Below are 15800 nucleotides of genomic sequence, written 5' to 3' on the forward strand. Positions count from 1 at the left end.
CCACAAACAATTTTTCAAACATAGGGGTTTTTTTTCTGCTTTTTAAAAAAATTATCATTTTAAAACTTTTTAACAAGTGTCAAGACTATTAGGTCTTCACTTCCCTCCAACTGTTGGAGGACTTTGGTATTTTTGGAAGACCTGAATAGTGATGTCACACAAGCTACAGTTTTGCCACCTCCCAAATGGATGTTCTTTGCTTTGAGAAATTAACTCCATTTGAAACTAAAGGGTTCTAAAGCTGCAGCCACTTGACCAAAACATTTCAATTTCATTGGCTCCCTGACTTTTTCCAATGTCATATCCAGTGGCATGATCAAGGGAGCAGGGCTTAACTGGGTTATGCTAAAAATTTTACATGTTTATTGGGAAAACTGAAAGTGATCTTTTCCCTTGTTTTTGTTCTCTCTTTTTCCCACAAAACCAAGCCATGGCACTAGTCCTCAGTGAGGAATAGGTCAGCGCTAAGTTTCAAATTGTTGCCAATTTTGCTATCGCCCTGTTCAAGAGTGTGCTTAGAATTGTTTTACATTGGGAAAATCACATTTTCTTCCTGCCCATAACTCAAAAATGGCTGAAGGGATTTTTTTCAAAGTTGAAAAGAAAAAAGTAACTTTAAACCAGACACCATGTATAGGTGAGTGTTTAGAAAAGTTGTGAACAAGTAAAAACAGGTTGTTATTATGGAAAGTTTTTGCCACTTGAAGTATACTCTGTGATACTGAGCTCCTATGCAGTATGGAGCTTAGTCTTTGACATTTTAAACAATATAGTGTAAATCAGATATGCAAAATATCCTTCTACTGATATGACAATCTAGAGGAATTATACAATATTATAAAAAAATACTTTTCAACAAAATATCATCCTTTCAACTAAAATATGCACTCATAAGTTCCACAGTTCTTCCTTGGGAGGAGCCAGTATTGGTTTTCATGAATGATAAACTCAAACAGTGTGAACCTGGGAGCAGGTGAGAGATGCAAGACAAGTATAATAAAACCTAGTCACAGAAACTAATAAAATAAAATAAGGCACAAAGAATTAAACATGTGAATTTTTCTAATTAGTAGAGCAGACTTCTCCAGGGAAGCACAAGAACTATACCTGTCTGGCACATTACCAAATCTGGACTTTCAGGGGAAACAAGGATTAGGAGAGTTTTGCTATGATTATAAGCCTAAGTGAGTGGCACTTATTGTAGAGAGTTTGAGGGGAAAGGAAACACCATAGTTATGCTGAAATACTGGTAAGGAGCAAATATTTACAATCCCTCGTGTCCCAGTTCCCTCCTTCCCCCCACAAAAAAAGCCACACAGACTACCCCATACCAAGATAAAAGACTAACAATGAAAACAGTATCTCAAAACAAGTCATATCCAAACTATCTATTTAATTGATACCATTATGACAAAATTACTCCACATATATTGAAATTTGATATGAAATTATCACATTTCAACAAAATAAACAAAACTACTTCTGCTGTCTGACACTTACTAACAATAGCATCCACTTTATTCAAGCAGTTCACTTGGAACACCTGAGAGGCAGAGTGATGGAAAGAAATATATTGCAGAATCACAACTGTGTTTGGGAGATAGCTCTACAGTCGCTCAGGGTAGAGGACTTAAAGGTTGATGTTAGCCATCCATGTGGAGCGACAGCACCATATGTAGGAATAGCTTATTTTTAAGTCAATATTAAGATTCTTGATCTTCAGGTAAAAAGGAAACAATGTGAACTCAAAGATGATAGCCATATGAAGAGAATATATAGTGGTTTCCCTCAATACTTTCCCTGCCAACTAAAGCACATTCAAAAACCAGAGAAGACTGCATTTTTCTACTCAGAAACAAGGAGCTGTAATGGCAGTCAACCTGTGTACCTCTCATTTTAGACTCAAATTAAGCTCCAGTCTCAAATAAATTTGTTGTTCTCACTTTCATTACTGTAAATTGGTGCCATCAGACATGCTTAATCATGAAATAGACTACAGAAAATGTCAAAGAAATTGATACAACATTATTTGAAGCTTCCTATACTGCTATTATTCGTCTCCTTCACTTTGGATCTTTGTCTCAAAGTGTAAATATGTGACATACTATTTACATGAAGATGAGGGCCAAGACTTTTTGAAACAAAATTGGGGCAACACACTATATAGATGGCTTAGGTTTCCTACCATCAAAAAAGCTCACAGATCAACTCATTATAGATTAACCACATAACAGAGGGTCTGGGCAGGGGAAGAAATAAAAGGGAAAATAATTAGAGAACTGTAAGAAATCACTGCTTCAGACATTAAGATTACTTACTGCAATAGTCAGCTGATGCTGACATGATGCTGCAGACAGGCATTTAATTGAGAAAATTGCCTGCATAGATGCCCAATTAAAAAATGCAGGAGTTGGCAATAACATATTTGCTGTATTAAAATCACAACAGCCACTGCATCGCTGCATTTAAAGTCTTATTTTCCTGTGGCCTTTTAAAAAAAATTGCTGTATTTTAATATCTGAACAAGACTATTCTGTGGTTATATATTTCTGAAGTATATCTGAGTTTCATGGCTGCTGTAAAAGTGGCTCAGCTTAATGAAGCAAAACATCTGAATTAATAAAGAACTTGACATTTGTTTTATGAAGATACTGTACTACAAAATGCTCTTATTTGATAAGCTTACAGAATTTCAAATGACTGAAGACCTTTGACTACAATCATGCATTATCTGATTCATTTAAATGCCAGGTGAATTTGGTTACTTGATACCAGGATGATTGTTTAAGGAATTAATCTTTAACAGTAACCACTGGAATCAGAGGATACTGACCTGTGACGAGTACGTAACCTTTTGTAATCCAGACCCACTGCAGGTAGCTGGGCCAGGAAATAAATTCAGTTTTATCAGTCCCCTGGGTTGTCATGTTTTTATTATACTTCTGCACTCTACATTTTGTTCCATATCAACACTGTACAAGTGACCTTTACTCTGAGGAGATGTCCCATTCAATGACCTTCTCTCACTGATAACTCATCCTTATTTTCAATTAAAGACACTAATTACAGGAGCTACAATATTACATTTTGCATTTCAGAAAGTCTTTTGGATCTCAGGACTTAAAAAAATTACAAATAGGACAATGACGCATATATTCCCCACGGGTAGCAGATAAAACAACATATAACCCTGAAGTACACAACCATTTTGGGAATGGATGACAACTGTCAAATATACTGACAGGCCATAAGGCATAAATGTATGGATGGCAGCACAGACTTTGTCAGGCAGCAAAACTACAGAAATAAACAAAATAAATAAATAAATCCACCCTTTAAAAAAAAGTTGTTAAAATGTTCTTTGCTAGCACGACTAGGAAAAGATGCAATCTTGACAGAAGAAATGCTTGAGTATTTATTTATAAACAGCTTTCTAAATGTCACAGGTGAGAACTATATTTCACCATATGGTCTATAAGCTATAACCAGAACTCTGGATTTGAACCCTGCTGAGCTTGGAGGAAGTTTGGATTCAGATCCAAACTTTGCAGCTCATGTTGATCTCTGCTAAGTACCAAGCTGTACATCAAACAGCTCTTCCGAATGAAGGAAGAGGGAAATTAATCTAGATGATTTGGTGAAAAAAAGCAAAACTCTTGCAAAGACAAACTTGTCAGATACCAGGATCATATCACAGTATTATGATTGCAGAAGACAGGCTTCTGCCACTTGCACTGCAGCACAGACAGACGTGCACATTTTTTTTTCTGGTCCTACATATGTAAAAAGCAACCCTTCAGCAAAGTATTTGTAACAAATACAAATATGAGAAATCAAGAAAACTCATTTCCTTCCCACAATAAAACAAAATTGGTCTTTCTTCTTGCAACACCTGGACCCGACTGGAAGGTATAGTTGGCTAGAGCCATCATTATAGTATCGCTTTTCAAAATGCATGAGGGATTAGTAGCACTGTCTTTAGCCAGAAATACTATGAGATGGACCTGTGCAAGACAGCTTTCCAATCCTGACTAGCAATATCCTCAATATTCCCATATTGGGTCTGTCTAAAGCATAGAGTCAAATGCAGCACCATTTCTTCAAATCTCATTATATCAAGAAAGAAACGAGACTTTAAAAACAAAAATTCACTCTCGTCATCTCAGGGCCTGATCCCATATTTCTTATACAGGCAACACTCCCATAAATGCCAATCAATTAACTCTGAAAGCTGTACAGGTAAGCCTCTATGTGAAATTTTGGTCTTTGGTTTCCAGAGCAAAAAAGCTAGCACACTAATTCATTGCACCGTCAAATCTCATCACTTCTAAGCTTTTAATATCGTCCACCTACCTATTAGCTATGCAGAAGAGAGAATTACAATTTGAAGAATATACTAATTACAAACAAAAAAATTGTATTTACTTTAGAGGAAAACAGTATCGTAAATCAAGTAAAGTTAATGCAAAATGCAATACTCAGTAACCTCTGCCGATTGAGAACCTGTTCAAAGATACTGCATGAATCCTTGAGAATTATACATAGAAAATTGATTACATTATTGAGCATTACAAAGAAGGAAGTTGAAGTACTTAATTTGCAAGCTCCAATAAAATATTGCAATTATAATCTGTAACACATCAGTTTGTTGCAAATACTGGCTGAAATGACTACAGTTTCTCTTGTAGCAACCTAATTAGCTTCCACTATGTTAAAAGCTCATAGTTAAAATTTCTAAAACAACTAAAAATCACTTTGGCTTTCACACATTTTGCTGGATTGTTAATTTTGTTGAGGTGTATATCCAAAAACAACCATAAAAATCACTAGTCAGATTTCTTAACAGTTGGCTGTTGTGCGGTCATACAAGACATGAGCTAAGGGACGGCCAGTTCCCTAACAGGTAGACACCAAATGCTTAATTGGAAAAGTGATGTGCATCAGTCAGTTTGGTCTAGTTATTATGAAACCCGGTGACTAAGGAACACTAGGTTTATAAGAGGATATAAACAAAAATCCAATAAAGTTTACAGCAGTTAACCATTATACAGGTGAGTCTCATCTTACGCTGGGGTTACGTTCCGCTGTCAGCGCGTAAAGCAAAAATCGCATATAGTCAAAATTACATTGAGTGTAATGGTGGGTGGAACTGCCCGCACTACAGGTACAGTATTTAAATTGTTATTTTTCTCTTTTTTTTGTTTTTGCCGACCGCACAAAACTGAATTCGCGCATGTTAAATGCACATAAGATGAGACTCGCCTGTACATAATAGATTTGCTTTAAAATATGTGGTATACAGAAAATGTATGATGATGTTGTATAAAGTTTTTACTGGCACTTGTTTGGAATGACCTGAGCAACAATTTTGTGATATTATCACACTTAATAATTGTCTTCTTAAAGTCCACAACAAAACACCATGCTTATGTCTTCTCTCACACACTATCTACTATTATCTCCCCAAATATTGGCAGTCCATTGTGCCAAAAACACAAAACTGACAATTGCCATCTCCTATGTAATTTGAATAGTTTTCACTGAGAGCAGCTGGATAATCAGCACTTCTGTAAATCAGGTTGCTTTCTTAGAAACCCATTTAGAAGCCTAACTTTAGGGATTTAAGTTTGAATATCTGGCTATTTTGCCTCAAAAGGCCTTACTACTATATATTCAAATACAATATAGTTCAACTGAGATTTTTGTTTTTAATCAGAAAAGAATAGATAGTAATTCTGTGCTGCATAAAAGCATTTTGTGTGTATGACTTGGAATACTCCAACAGACCAGTGGTAATTGGTTTTGGACTACTGTGCAAAACTGAAGGTACATTATTTTATTACTTATTCAGCCACTTGAAGATATTTCAATTTATCCACATTTCTACAGAATATGGCTAAATTCCCAGGATAGCGATTATGTAATATGATGATATGAACATTTTAAATATGTGCATTGGTGAATTATGACCTCATAAAAAGGTAAGGATACAGTTATGAAGCAGACAATTATACTGCAGGATCCATGACTCTCATAAGATCATAATGAAGTATTACCAGACTGCAGCAAGTTTCTTGGGAAACAAATGAACTTGATAAATAGTATACAATTTTAAAATGCAAGAACACTATTTATACCCTTAAAAAAAAAGAATTAGTATGCAACAATTTTTTTTTTGTTTAAGTTTGCTCCTTATATGAAATACACCAGAGACCTCCTCTAAAAAACATGTCTTTTAAATCTCTTTTACTCAGTTAGAATTTTTAGAGTTTGTTAAAAACAATTCTACCCTTGATATTAAGATTTGAGAACTCCTGAAGTTAAAAAGTATCCATTGTCTTCCAAATTTACATTAATGATCAATTATTTTTAATTGATTGAGCTGTTTAATGGCTTAGGTAGCCTGTGGATTTAATATGTTAATATCAAATCAAACTTGCAGATATGTAACTCTATCATCTGAACAATTAATTCTTTCACAGAAAGAACTGGATTGTCTCAGAGATCTACACCAGAACTATTTTTACAAAAAGCTTAACATTAATTTCAGAGGAAAGTAAATAGTCCAACTGTCCAAAAAATTTAAGGTTACACTTAAAATTTAGTTATTGCTCAGTAGCAAGAAGAAAGACAAGTGTAAAACATTACTTCGTTCTAATCAAAGATTTACTTTCTTGATTTGCAATGATTATATGTTATAGGCCAGCCTTTTAGTTAATCAAATGAACACTTTTTTCCTCTATCAACGTGTTACTGAAAACTGTTCTTGTTCTTCTGCTAATTTTCTTTAAAGCAGTGAAGTATAGGATAATACATGAAAGGACCAAAAACAGAGATACTAGACTAAAAAGGAGTACGACACAAAGACTGGGACAGAGACCTCTCAATGATAATGCAACATACAACAATAAAACCATCTATGTACAGAATTTGACAGCAGTGATAAATAAAGGCAAACAAGGTCTTGGCATATGTGTGTTATATATAGACAAAACTAGCAATCCTATTTAAATAGAGAAGCTTGCTTCACCAAAATGCTACTTTAAAGCAAAGCTAATAATTTAAGGTAGCTCTGTTTTATCAAACTGTTTTAGTACAAAAGTGTAGTTACTTAAGACATTCTTTTTGCCAGTCAATTTTCTATCACAAAATTTCCTTTTTGCTCACTATAATAAAATACTTTACACTTCTGTCACCTTTTTAATCAGAGGATCACAAGTAATTTTTTACAATCTATTATTCAAACCTTAAAGCCCATGTAGGGGGGCATGATATCCTTTTTACAGATGGGTAAACTGAGATGTAGGACCCTTCAGTAACTTGTCCAATGTTGCACAGCCAGAAAAAAAATGAGGAAACCTGATTCTCAACTCTGTGCTGTAATTCCTGGGTTGTAGTTTATAATTTCTAAGGGTTTATTCTTTGTTACCTGATATTAAAACGACTTCACTATATTTCTGTATACAGTGAAATCTGTTTTGTAGTTTATAAAATAAGTGTTCAATTTTGGTACCAGAAAGACTGAGTTGATGAATTAGCAGCTGCTAAATGTTCAGCAACACCTCACATGCTACCCCAAGAAATCAGAACTTGGTTAAAGTTAGTTTGGTAGAGAGAGTGTTCACCATGACAGTAGGGTCATTCCTTACCCACTCAGGAAGTAGCAATGATCCCAAATTTCCATCTGGAGAGCCATACGGGATCTATTTTACACTAAGGACAAACATTTCCAGTACAACCACACACACTAAGACTATACAATGTCACTAAAGAGAATAGCTCAAATCCAAAAATGTGAGTTAAACCTATAATCTTTGAAAATTTGGAAGAACTCAATGGGAGAGTGTAAAGATAGTCTGGGACTACCCAAATGTTGTTAAACAGCTTCTGGACAACAGTGTGAAAAACAGCAGTATTAACACTGTAAACTAATATAGAGCTTCTAAAAGGGAGGAATAGGGGGTTAGTTTCAATAATGTTGTGCTGTTCTGACATAAGACTAGGAGGACCTTAGAGCAAAACACACTGATTGTGTACATCCTTTTTAAATACTCTGCCTGAGAAGTTGGAATCAATCCAATCAATAAAACCCCTAGCAAATGTTAAAAGGTGAAACAGCGGCAGACAGCTTGTAGTTAATAGCTGTGCACCCCTCTGAGCTGTTTTGTTTTAAGAATGATCTATATTTAATATACATGTTAACTGAAATGCTAGGAGGGACAGGAACAATTTAAGCCTTGGTTGGTGAAAGAAGTGAGGGCTTATTTAAAACAGATCTGTTTTAAGAGTAAATGGCTTCATAGGTTTAAAGGCAGTAGCGGGAGTCATCATTCAGCAGCACATCAGCCACTGTGAAGCTCTTGACCAGCAGGAAAGATAAGTCTAGGAAGGAGGAGCAGAAGGTTATGTCTCCAAGGTTGTTCACTTGTTAGGATATCATTGCAACCTCTAAGATCTTTTCAGTCCCTCTGTGGCTGAAAGGCTGTTCTTCCTCATTGCAGAGAAAAGTATGGAAAGGCTGGAGGTTTGAACTACTTCACAGATCTACATACATGGCAGATGATAGGCTTGGTATGAACAAAAGAGTCCTTCAGTGAGGCAATGTTGCAGTATCTGACCACCAGAGATGTCCTTGTGTGTTTTCCTCTAATTACTCTCCAGTTAACAGCTGTCTTTTATAAACCATAAAGTGGGATGTCCAAATAAACAATGGAAATCTAAACTAGGTAAATTTCTGTAACACACTAGTGATGGCCCAATATTTGCGTGATCCACTCTGTGTGAGGCAATGTCAGATAGGGAAAGCTAACAAAATTCTCAAAGACTATCTACCCTATTTCTTCAGTTTTAGTGGTCACTCGTTTCTGTTTAACTTCATGAGTTTTTCCTTATATCATAACTGAAGACTGGTCTTGTTCATTTGGAGAAATATCTTCAGTACAACTCACAAACACAAAACTTTCTTATTGGTGACTGGACGGGAAAAGGACAAGAATAATTATTTGCATAGCTATTAACTCCAAAATGTCTCACAACAGCCTCCTTTTCCTTCTGATCTTGTGCCCATGCTGTGCCAATGAAGGCAGCAGATGAGACACCAGCCAGAGCTCTCTCATATAATCCCAAATCAGGATTCAGATATGGATTGTTCCCATACTGATACAAAGAATGCAAGCCACCCTCCCCACCCCCAAACCAAACAGCATAGGATGTTTTAGTTGTACAATAAAAGCTTAACTCAGAACTGACTGGTAGATATTGGCTCTGAGTCCTGTGTAGCATGAGGTAGGGCAACAGGAACTGTGACTTCATTAGTGAAAAGATTGGAATGCTCCAAAAGCAAACCCTTCCCTTGTCTTTTGAGGCTGTCCTTTCCTTGACTACATCAGTATTTCAGGCCTTCAGAGAAGTAGACAGCTATGAGCTTTGGAACAAATCTTTTGCTGACTTCCCTAAGTAACTGTCCACCATTTGAGAGAAATGTTACTAACTTGCATTTTCAAATGCTGTCCTGCATTCCTACTACTACAAGGGAAGCCTGCAAACTGCTGTGGGGAGGGAAGAAAAAGCGAAGAGCCCCTGCTAGAAGGCAGAGTCAGAGAACTGATAATTTCTGGTGACCTGAATGAAGTAGGAGAAACAATTTATAAGCTCCCTTCAAGTGAGGTAGGTTGCTGCGTCTCCTCTCCCAGTAGATTCATTACACAGCAGAAAACCTTTTTGGTAGTGCTCCCAAATATGTTTTAGCTCGTGTCCTTGCAACCTGGGGTTTAAATTTCATTTAATGAAGATTATTTAGGTCTATTCCACACTTTTACTTCAAATCCTAAAGAAAATTTGTTCACTGACTTTTTTCCCCAGTAAAACACAATCATGGTATCCTCAGTAACCCTCCCACTCACCCTCCAAACCTGCCCATAAAACAACTTTCCTAAACCCATTTATTCTTCTTGCTGGATATCTTTTGATCATTGCCATCACCTTATTATCTTTTATATCACATTTCTACACAGCGTCTCTAACTTGCTGAAATATTAAATCAAAAGCTTAATTGGTGTTCATAAACACTAATGCACTGATATAGTCAATGATATACTCTATTTCAGGTACCAAAATTCAAAGTAAATGATATCATGTATAAACTTTAAATATATCTGGAATAAATCCTGTTTCCAAAACCATGTAAGGAACTAAAATGTTTACCTTGCATGTATTATTGATTCCCACTTTCTACCATAACTTTAGTTCCTTGAAAGATAAGTTACCCCATTATACAATTAAATGCCCTTATTCCTCAAAAAATTAAACAGTTGTGCCTGAGCTGAAGATCCTGCCACAGAAACATCTGGTTGAAGAGGAGGAATATAAGAATGAAAGCAAACCCCTCTTATTTTCATTGATGCTAACCAAGAGATCTTTTAATGGGGGGTCTCTTGATTTAACTAAAAACTGCTTTCTGTTTGCTGAGCTCCATTATTTCTCTCGGAAGACAATAACTGTACAGTCTCTTTAGCTTGGCAAAGTAGACAAAGTGCCAGCTCCGAAGGCAAAGTCAACACATCTCTGTGGGTAATCAGTAAAACATGATTACTAACCTTCTGTAACTGTTGTTCTTCAAGATGCGTTGCTCACGTCCATTCCAATGTAGGTGTGTGCGCACTGCGTGCACCACTGCCAGAAAGTTTTTCCCTCAGTGGTATCCGTCAGGTTGGCTCTGGTGCTTGCTGGAGTCACGCCCTCATAGCGCCAGTATATAGAGGCCTGCCACCCTCTCAGTTCCTTCTTGTTGGCCAACTCCAACAGAGAGGGGTAAGGAGGGTGGGTTTTGGAATGGACATGAGCAACACATCTCGAAGAACAACAGTTATGGAAGGTTAGTAACCGTTTGTTCTTCTTCGAGTGCTTGCTCATATCCATTCCAATGTAGGCGACTCCTAAGCAGATGTAGGAGGTGGGTTCGGAGTTCAATGACAAGCAGACTGTAGTACCACTCTGCCAAATCCACCATCGTCTCTGGACCGCTGAGTGATGGCATAGCGAGTTACAAAGGTTGCCTAAGAACACATTGCCGCTCTACAAACATCCTGGATGAGAACCTGTGCCACAAATGCGGCTGAAGAAGCTTGTGCCCTCGTGGAATGTGCCGTTAGAACCAGAGCAGAGACTTTCACCAGGTCATAGCATGTGCAGATGCAATAAAGTGATCCACGATGAAATCCTCTTGGTCGAGACTAGGAGACCTTTCGTGCCACTGCCACAAGTAGCTTTCCTAAACAATTTAGTCCTTTTTATGCAGAAGGTCAGCGCTTGCCTGGTGTTTAGTGAATGTAGCCTCTTTTCCTGGCTATTTGCTTGCGGCTCTGGGTAGAAGACCGGAAGAAAGATGTCCCAGTTACCGTGGAATTGCAAAATCACCTTTGGAAGGAAGGCTGGGTGAGGGCACAGCTAGACTTTGTCCTTGAAGAAGACCATGTATGGAGGTACCGAAGTAAGAGCCCTAATTTCTGTAACCCTTCTGGCCGAGGTGAAGGCCACCAGGAAGGCCACCTTCCAGGATGAGTAAAGAGCATGGGGCTTGAATGGAGGACCCGTGAGTCTTGATAGTACCAAGTTGAGGTCCCAGGGCTCACCTGTGGGTACAGTCTGTCCAGCCCCTTAAGGAAGTAGCTACAGAGCATGTTAGCAAAAATGGACCTGCCGTTTACCCTTGGGTGGAAAGCCAAAATCACCTCCAGGTGTACTCTAATCGAATACACAATAGCCTTTGCTACTTTAGGGGTAGTAAATGAGATGGAGGGACTCAAGGTTTGGATGATCTAGGCATCCGTGATCCTGGGAGATGAGATCCAGAAACAGAGGTAGAGTGATTGGTGTTTCCACCAAGAGGTCCAGAAGGGTGGTGAACCAGTGTTGACGGCCAGGGCTATCAGGCTGAGTCTCGTTCCCTCCTCTCTGACCTTCAGCAGGACCTTGTGTATGAGCAGAATGGGAGGGAATGAATGGAAGAGATGGTCCCTGCATTGGAGAAGGAGTGAGCCTGGGCTGTGATTCATGAAGGAGCAAAATTGAAGACACTTCCTGTTGCACCTCACTGTAAACAAGTCTATCTGGGGAGTTCCATACGTCTGGAAAATGTCCTTCACAATGTCTGGGCAAACGGATCTCTTGTGACTGGAGAAGGATCTGTTAACTCGCTGTGTGCCCCGAAAAGATAGGAGGCCTTGAGGTGGACTGAATAAATTCCCACAGGTGAAGTGTTTCCTGGTGAGAAGAGCACGCTCCACTATGTCTGTGTATATAGAACATCGCTCTCGTGTTGTCTGTAAACACCAACATGCATTTGCCTTGCAGGTGGGGCTGGAACATTTCGCAGGCAAGGCGCACTGCTCTGAGTTCCCGCACATTGATGTGTAGTGAGAACTCCTCCTAGGACCAGAGGCCCTGAGTTCTGAAGCCCCCCAGATAAAACCCCTCCTTCCCCCAACCCAGGCAGAAGCATGGTGACTAGAGACATTGACAGCTGCGGTTTCGCATATGGGACACGTGCACATACTGACCCCAGATCCAGCCACCACAAAAGGGAGGTGATCACTGAAGGGGGACGTATGACCACCATGTCCAGGCGGTCCTGGTCTGGTTGGTACACTGATATTAGTCAGGTCTGAAGAAGTCTGAGTCACAAACTTACATGTTTCACCACGTACGTGTTTGATGCCATATGCCCCAGGAGCTTCAGGCAATGTTTTGCTGTGGTAATGGGTTGGTTTCTGAGGCTCTCTATGATCAAGGCCAAGGCCCAGAATCTGGCTTCCGGAAGGAAGGCTCTGCCCTGGAACGAATTGAGGACCGCCCCTATGAACTCTATCCTTTAGCCGGTGGAGACTGTTGATTTTTGCATGTTTATCAACTTCTGAAAGATTGATAACATTAACTGTATATCTGCCTCCACTAGGGCCCTAATCTGCCCTTTGATCAGCCAGTCATTGAGGTTGGGATACACCTGAATCCTTTCTTTCCTTAGGAAAGCCACGACAACCGCCAGGCACTTTGTGAAAACCTGAGGGGTTGCTGACAGGCCAAATGGAAGTACCGTGAACTCATAGTGTACTTGGCCCACAACGAATGAGAGGAATCTTCTGTGGTCTTGGAAGATTGAAACGTGAAAATAATTGTCCTTCAAGTCGAGAGAGGTATCAGTCCTCTGGATCAAGAGATGGGATAATGGAGTCCAAGGAGAACATGCGGAACTTCAGCTTCTTCATGAATCTGTTGAGATTTTGCAGATCCAGGATGGGTCTCAGACCGCCATTAGCCTTTTGGATTAGGAAATAATGGGAGTAAAACCCCTTGTCCCTTAGCTCCGGAGGAACATCCTCTACTCCTCCCACTTGCAGAAGCGTTCACACCTCCTGAATTAGAAGTTGCTCGTGAGAAGGGTCCCTGAAGAGGGACAGGGAGGGAGAATGGGAAGGCAGGGAGGAACTGAACTGCAGGGTATCCTAGTACTATCGTGCATAGCACCCGGCAATCTGAGGTAATATGGGCCCAGGCCCGATAGAAATGGGACAGCCAGTCCATAAAGATAGGGGAGGTTGGATCCAGACACTGTCCTGGTACACCGTCCTCGGGTGCACCCTCAAAAGGCCTGTTTAGACCCAGGCGATTGTCTAGAGAGCCAAGGCCCATGGGTCAATGAGGGCTGGGGAGGAGGCCTCCTTTTGTAGCACCTACCCTGCCTCTTATTATAATCCTGCTTCCACTGAGGTTAGTAGAAATGAGGCAAAGGTTGGGGCTTAAAGTGCCTCCTCAACGGGGCTGGGGTATGTAGACCTAGTGGCCCTCAAATCCTTTAAGTGGTGAGCTAAGAGTCTGTCTGCTCTGAAGAGAGAGATGCGCTCTCGAAAGGAAGGTCCTGAATTGTTTACTGCTCTTCATATAGAAGTCTGGGTTTGCAATGAGGGAAGAGGTGGGGGAACCCTACCCTCCGATGCGATAGAGTACAACCTCCTTGTCTGAGGTGCTTGGGCCTGATGGAAAGCCTAGGGGGTCCAAAAAGGCCATTGAACAGGTACCTGCCACTGTGCAGGCAAGGCCACTGGTGGAAACCCTTGGCTCATATCAGCCATCAGGTACCAGCGGTCAGAGCGGTGTTGGCTCCTGTGGGAGCTGTAGCACTCTGGTTTGGAGTTAGATGGCAAGAAGTCACTCCCCGATGACCACGGGGGAATGGTGCCAGATAGTATCAGAGTGGTGCCAGGATGGGGGTGACTAATGCTGTGAAATCATCGACGGTTTTCCCTTTGATGGCACCTGTGGCCAACGCTGCAGCCATTCTCGTTTCTGGTACCTGTTCCTACCTGATGGGGGAAAGCGGTATCAGGAGGGACAACAGGTCTCTTGCTGCCTCGAATGCCTCTGGTGTAGATCGAAACGCCATCACTGCACTCCTATGGCTCTCACTCGGAGGAGACTCCAATGATACCAGACTCGACAGTTCCCCTTGCTAGCCTGGAGTCGACAGTACCAGACTGGCAGCCAGTGAGCCCGAGTGGCCCGACATGGGTCTCACTCTGCCGGCTTCCTTGTGACCAGAAGGCTTCTGAGTTGGGGAGCGTCCTGTCTGTCTTTTGTTGTTTCTTCGGCACCGAGCGTCCCCATGAGGGGTAGATCTCCACTGCATCGGACAGCCCTGGTGATGCCGAGAGTCCTGGGATGCAGACGAGGAGTCCTTTCTTGGTGTCAGAGAGGCTGGGCTACGCTGCCTGTCTCTCAGAGAAGCCAGCATGCTTCTCACCAAGATGGAGGTGCTCGGTACCGAGTTGTGACTTGGCTCCCGAGGGGGGACAAAAAGCCACCTCCATGAGGAGGAACTTGAATCTCTGGTCCCTGTCGTTTTGGGTACAAATCCTGTAGCTGTCCCACAGGTGAGATTCCCCCACACACTTAAGGCAAGAAGAGTGAGGGTCACTAATTAGCATGGGTTTATGGAAAGTCTCACACTACTTAAACCTCAGAGACCGAGGCATGCCATGGTACCGGGGAAGAGGAAACCCCAGTAAGCAGAGTCCTACTATATTACTACTATCTAACATTAAAAGTATAATAACTACTGTTTTATGAACTATAAACAGGAAAAAGAGACAAAGTCCACTGGGTAGACTACTTGTATTGACACAAGGATGAACAGAAGTTCCAGCGACCATCACAGGTGGTAAGAAGGAACTGAAGGGGTGGTGGGTCAGCAGGCCCCTATATAGCAGCGCTATGAGGGCGTGACTCCAGGGGACACCAGAGCCAACCCAACAGATATCACTGAGGGGAAAACTTTCTGGCGGCGGTGCATGTGGTGCACGCACACCTACATTGGAATGGATATGAGCAAGCACTCAAGGAAGAATGGTTGTTCTGAAACATCAGATCAATCCCCTCTTGGTTTAGACTCCTGATTATAATGCTGTGCTTGCTAAAAGCCGCATGCAGGACAGCTCTTCACCTTTCTTCCATATGAGAAGCATTTACTATTGTGTGGAGCGACAGGGGACTATTAAAACATTTTTTTAAAATGTGTATGTTCCTCACAATAACATACACTTCACTTCAGAACAATGTTACCAAAGCTAATTGATTTAATGGTTTTTACATAAGGGAAGTGCTGTAACTCTAATATTGGAATACCTTGATCAAATTGCCAGTTTGTTTATCTTTGTGACTTGTTATAAAACATAGGCAATTCACCCTGACAAAAGAAAATGAATTCTCTTGTGTTAGAAAAACAGATTATGTTGCTTATTTACATCTAA

At 40.4% G+C, this 15800-nt stretch overlaps 1 protein-coding gene across 2 annotated transcripts in view; it reads right to left on the reverse strand.

Annotated features, from left to right (window-relative positions):
* Positions 1-15800, reverse strand: part of PHF14 (PHD finger protein 14) — a 277173-nt gene that overhangs the window by 137731 nt on the left and 123642 nt on the right. The gene's annotated exons all lie outside the window — the stretch shown is intronic.

This window comes from Terrapene carolina, unplaced genomic scaffold (genome assembly GCF_002925995.2).
Source record: "Terrapene carolina triunguis isolate 2854851 unplaced genomic scaffold, T_m_triunguis-2.0 Scaffold84, whole genome shotgun sequence".
NCBI classification, from domain to species: Eukaryota; Metazoa; Chordata; order Testudines; family Emydidae; genus Terrapene; species Terrapene triunguis.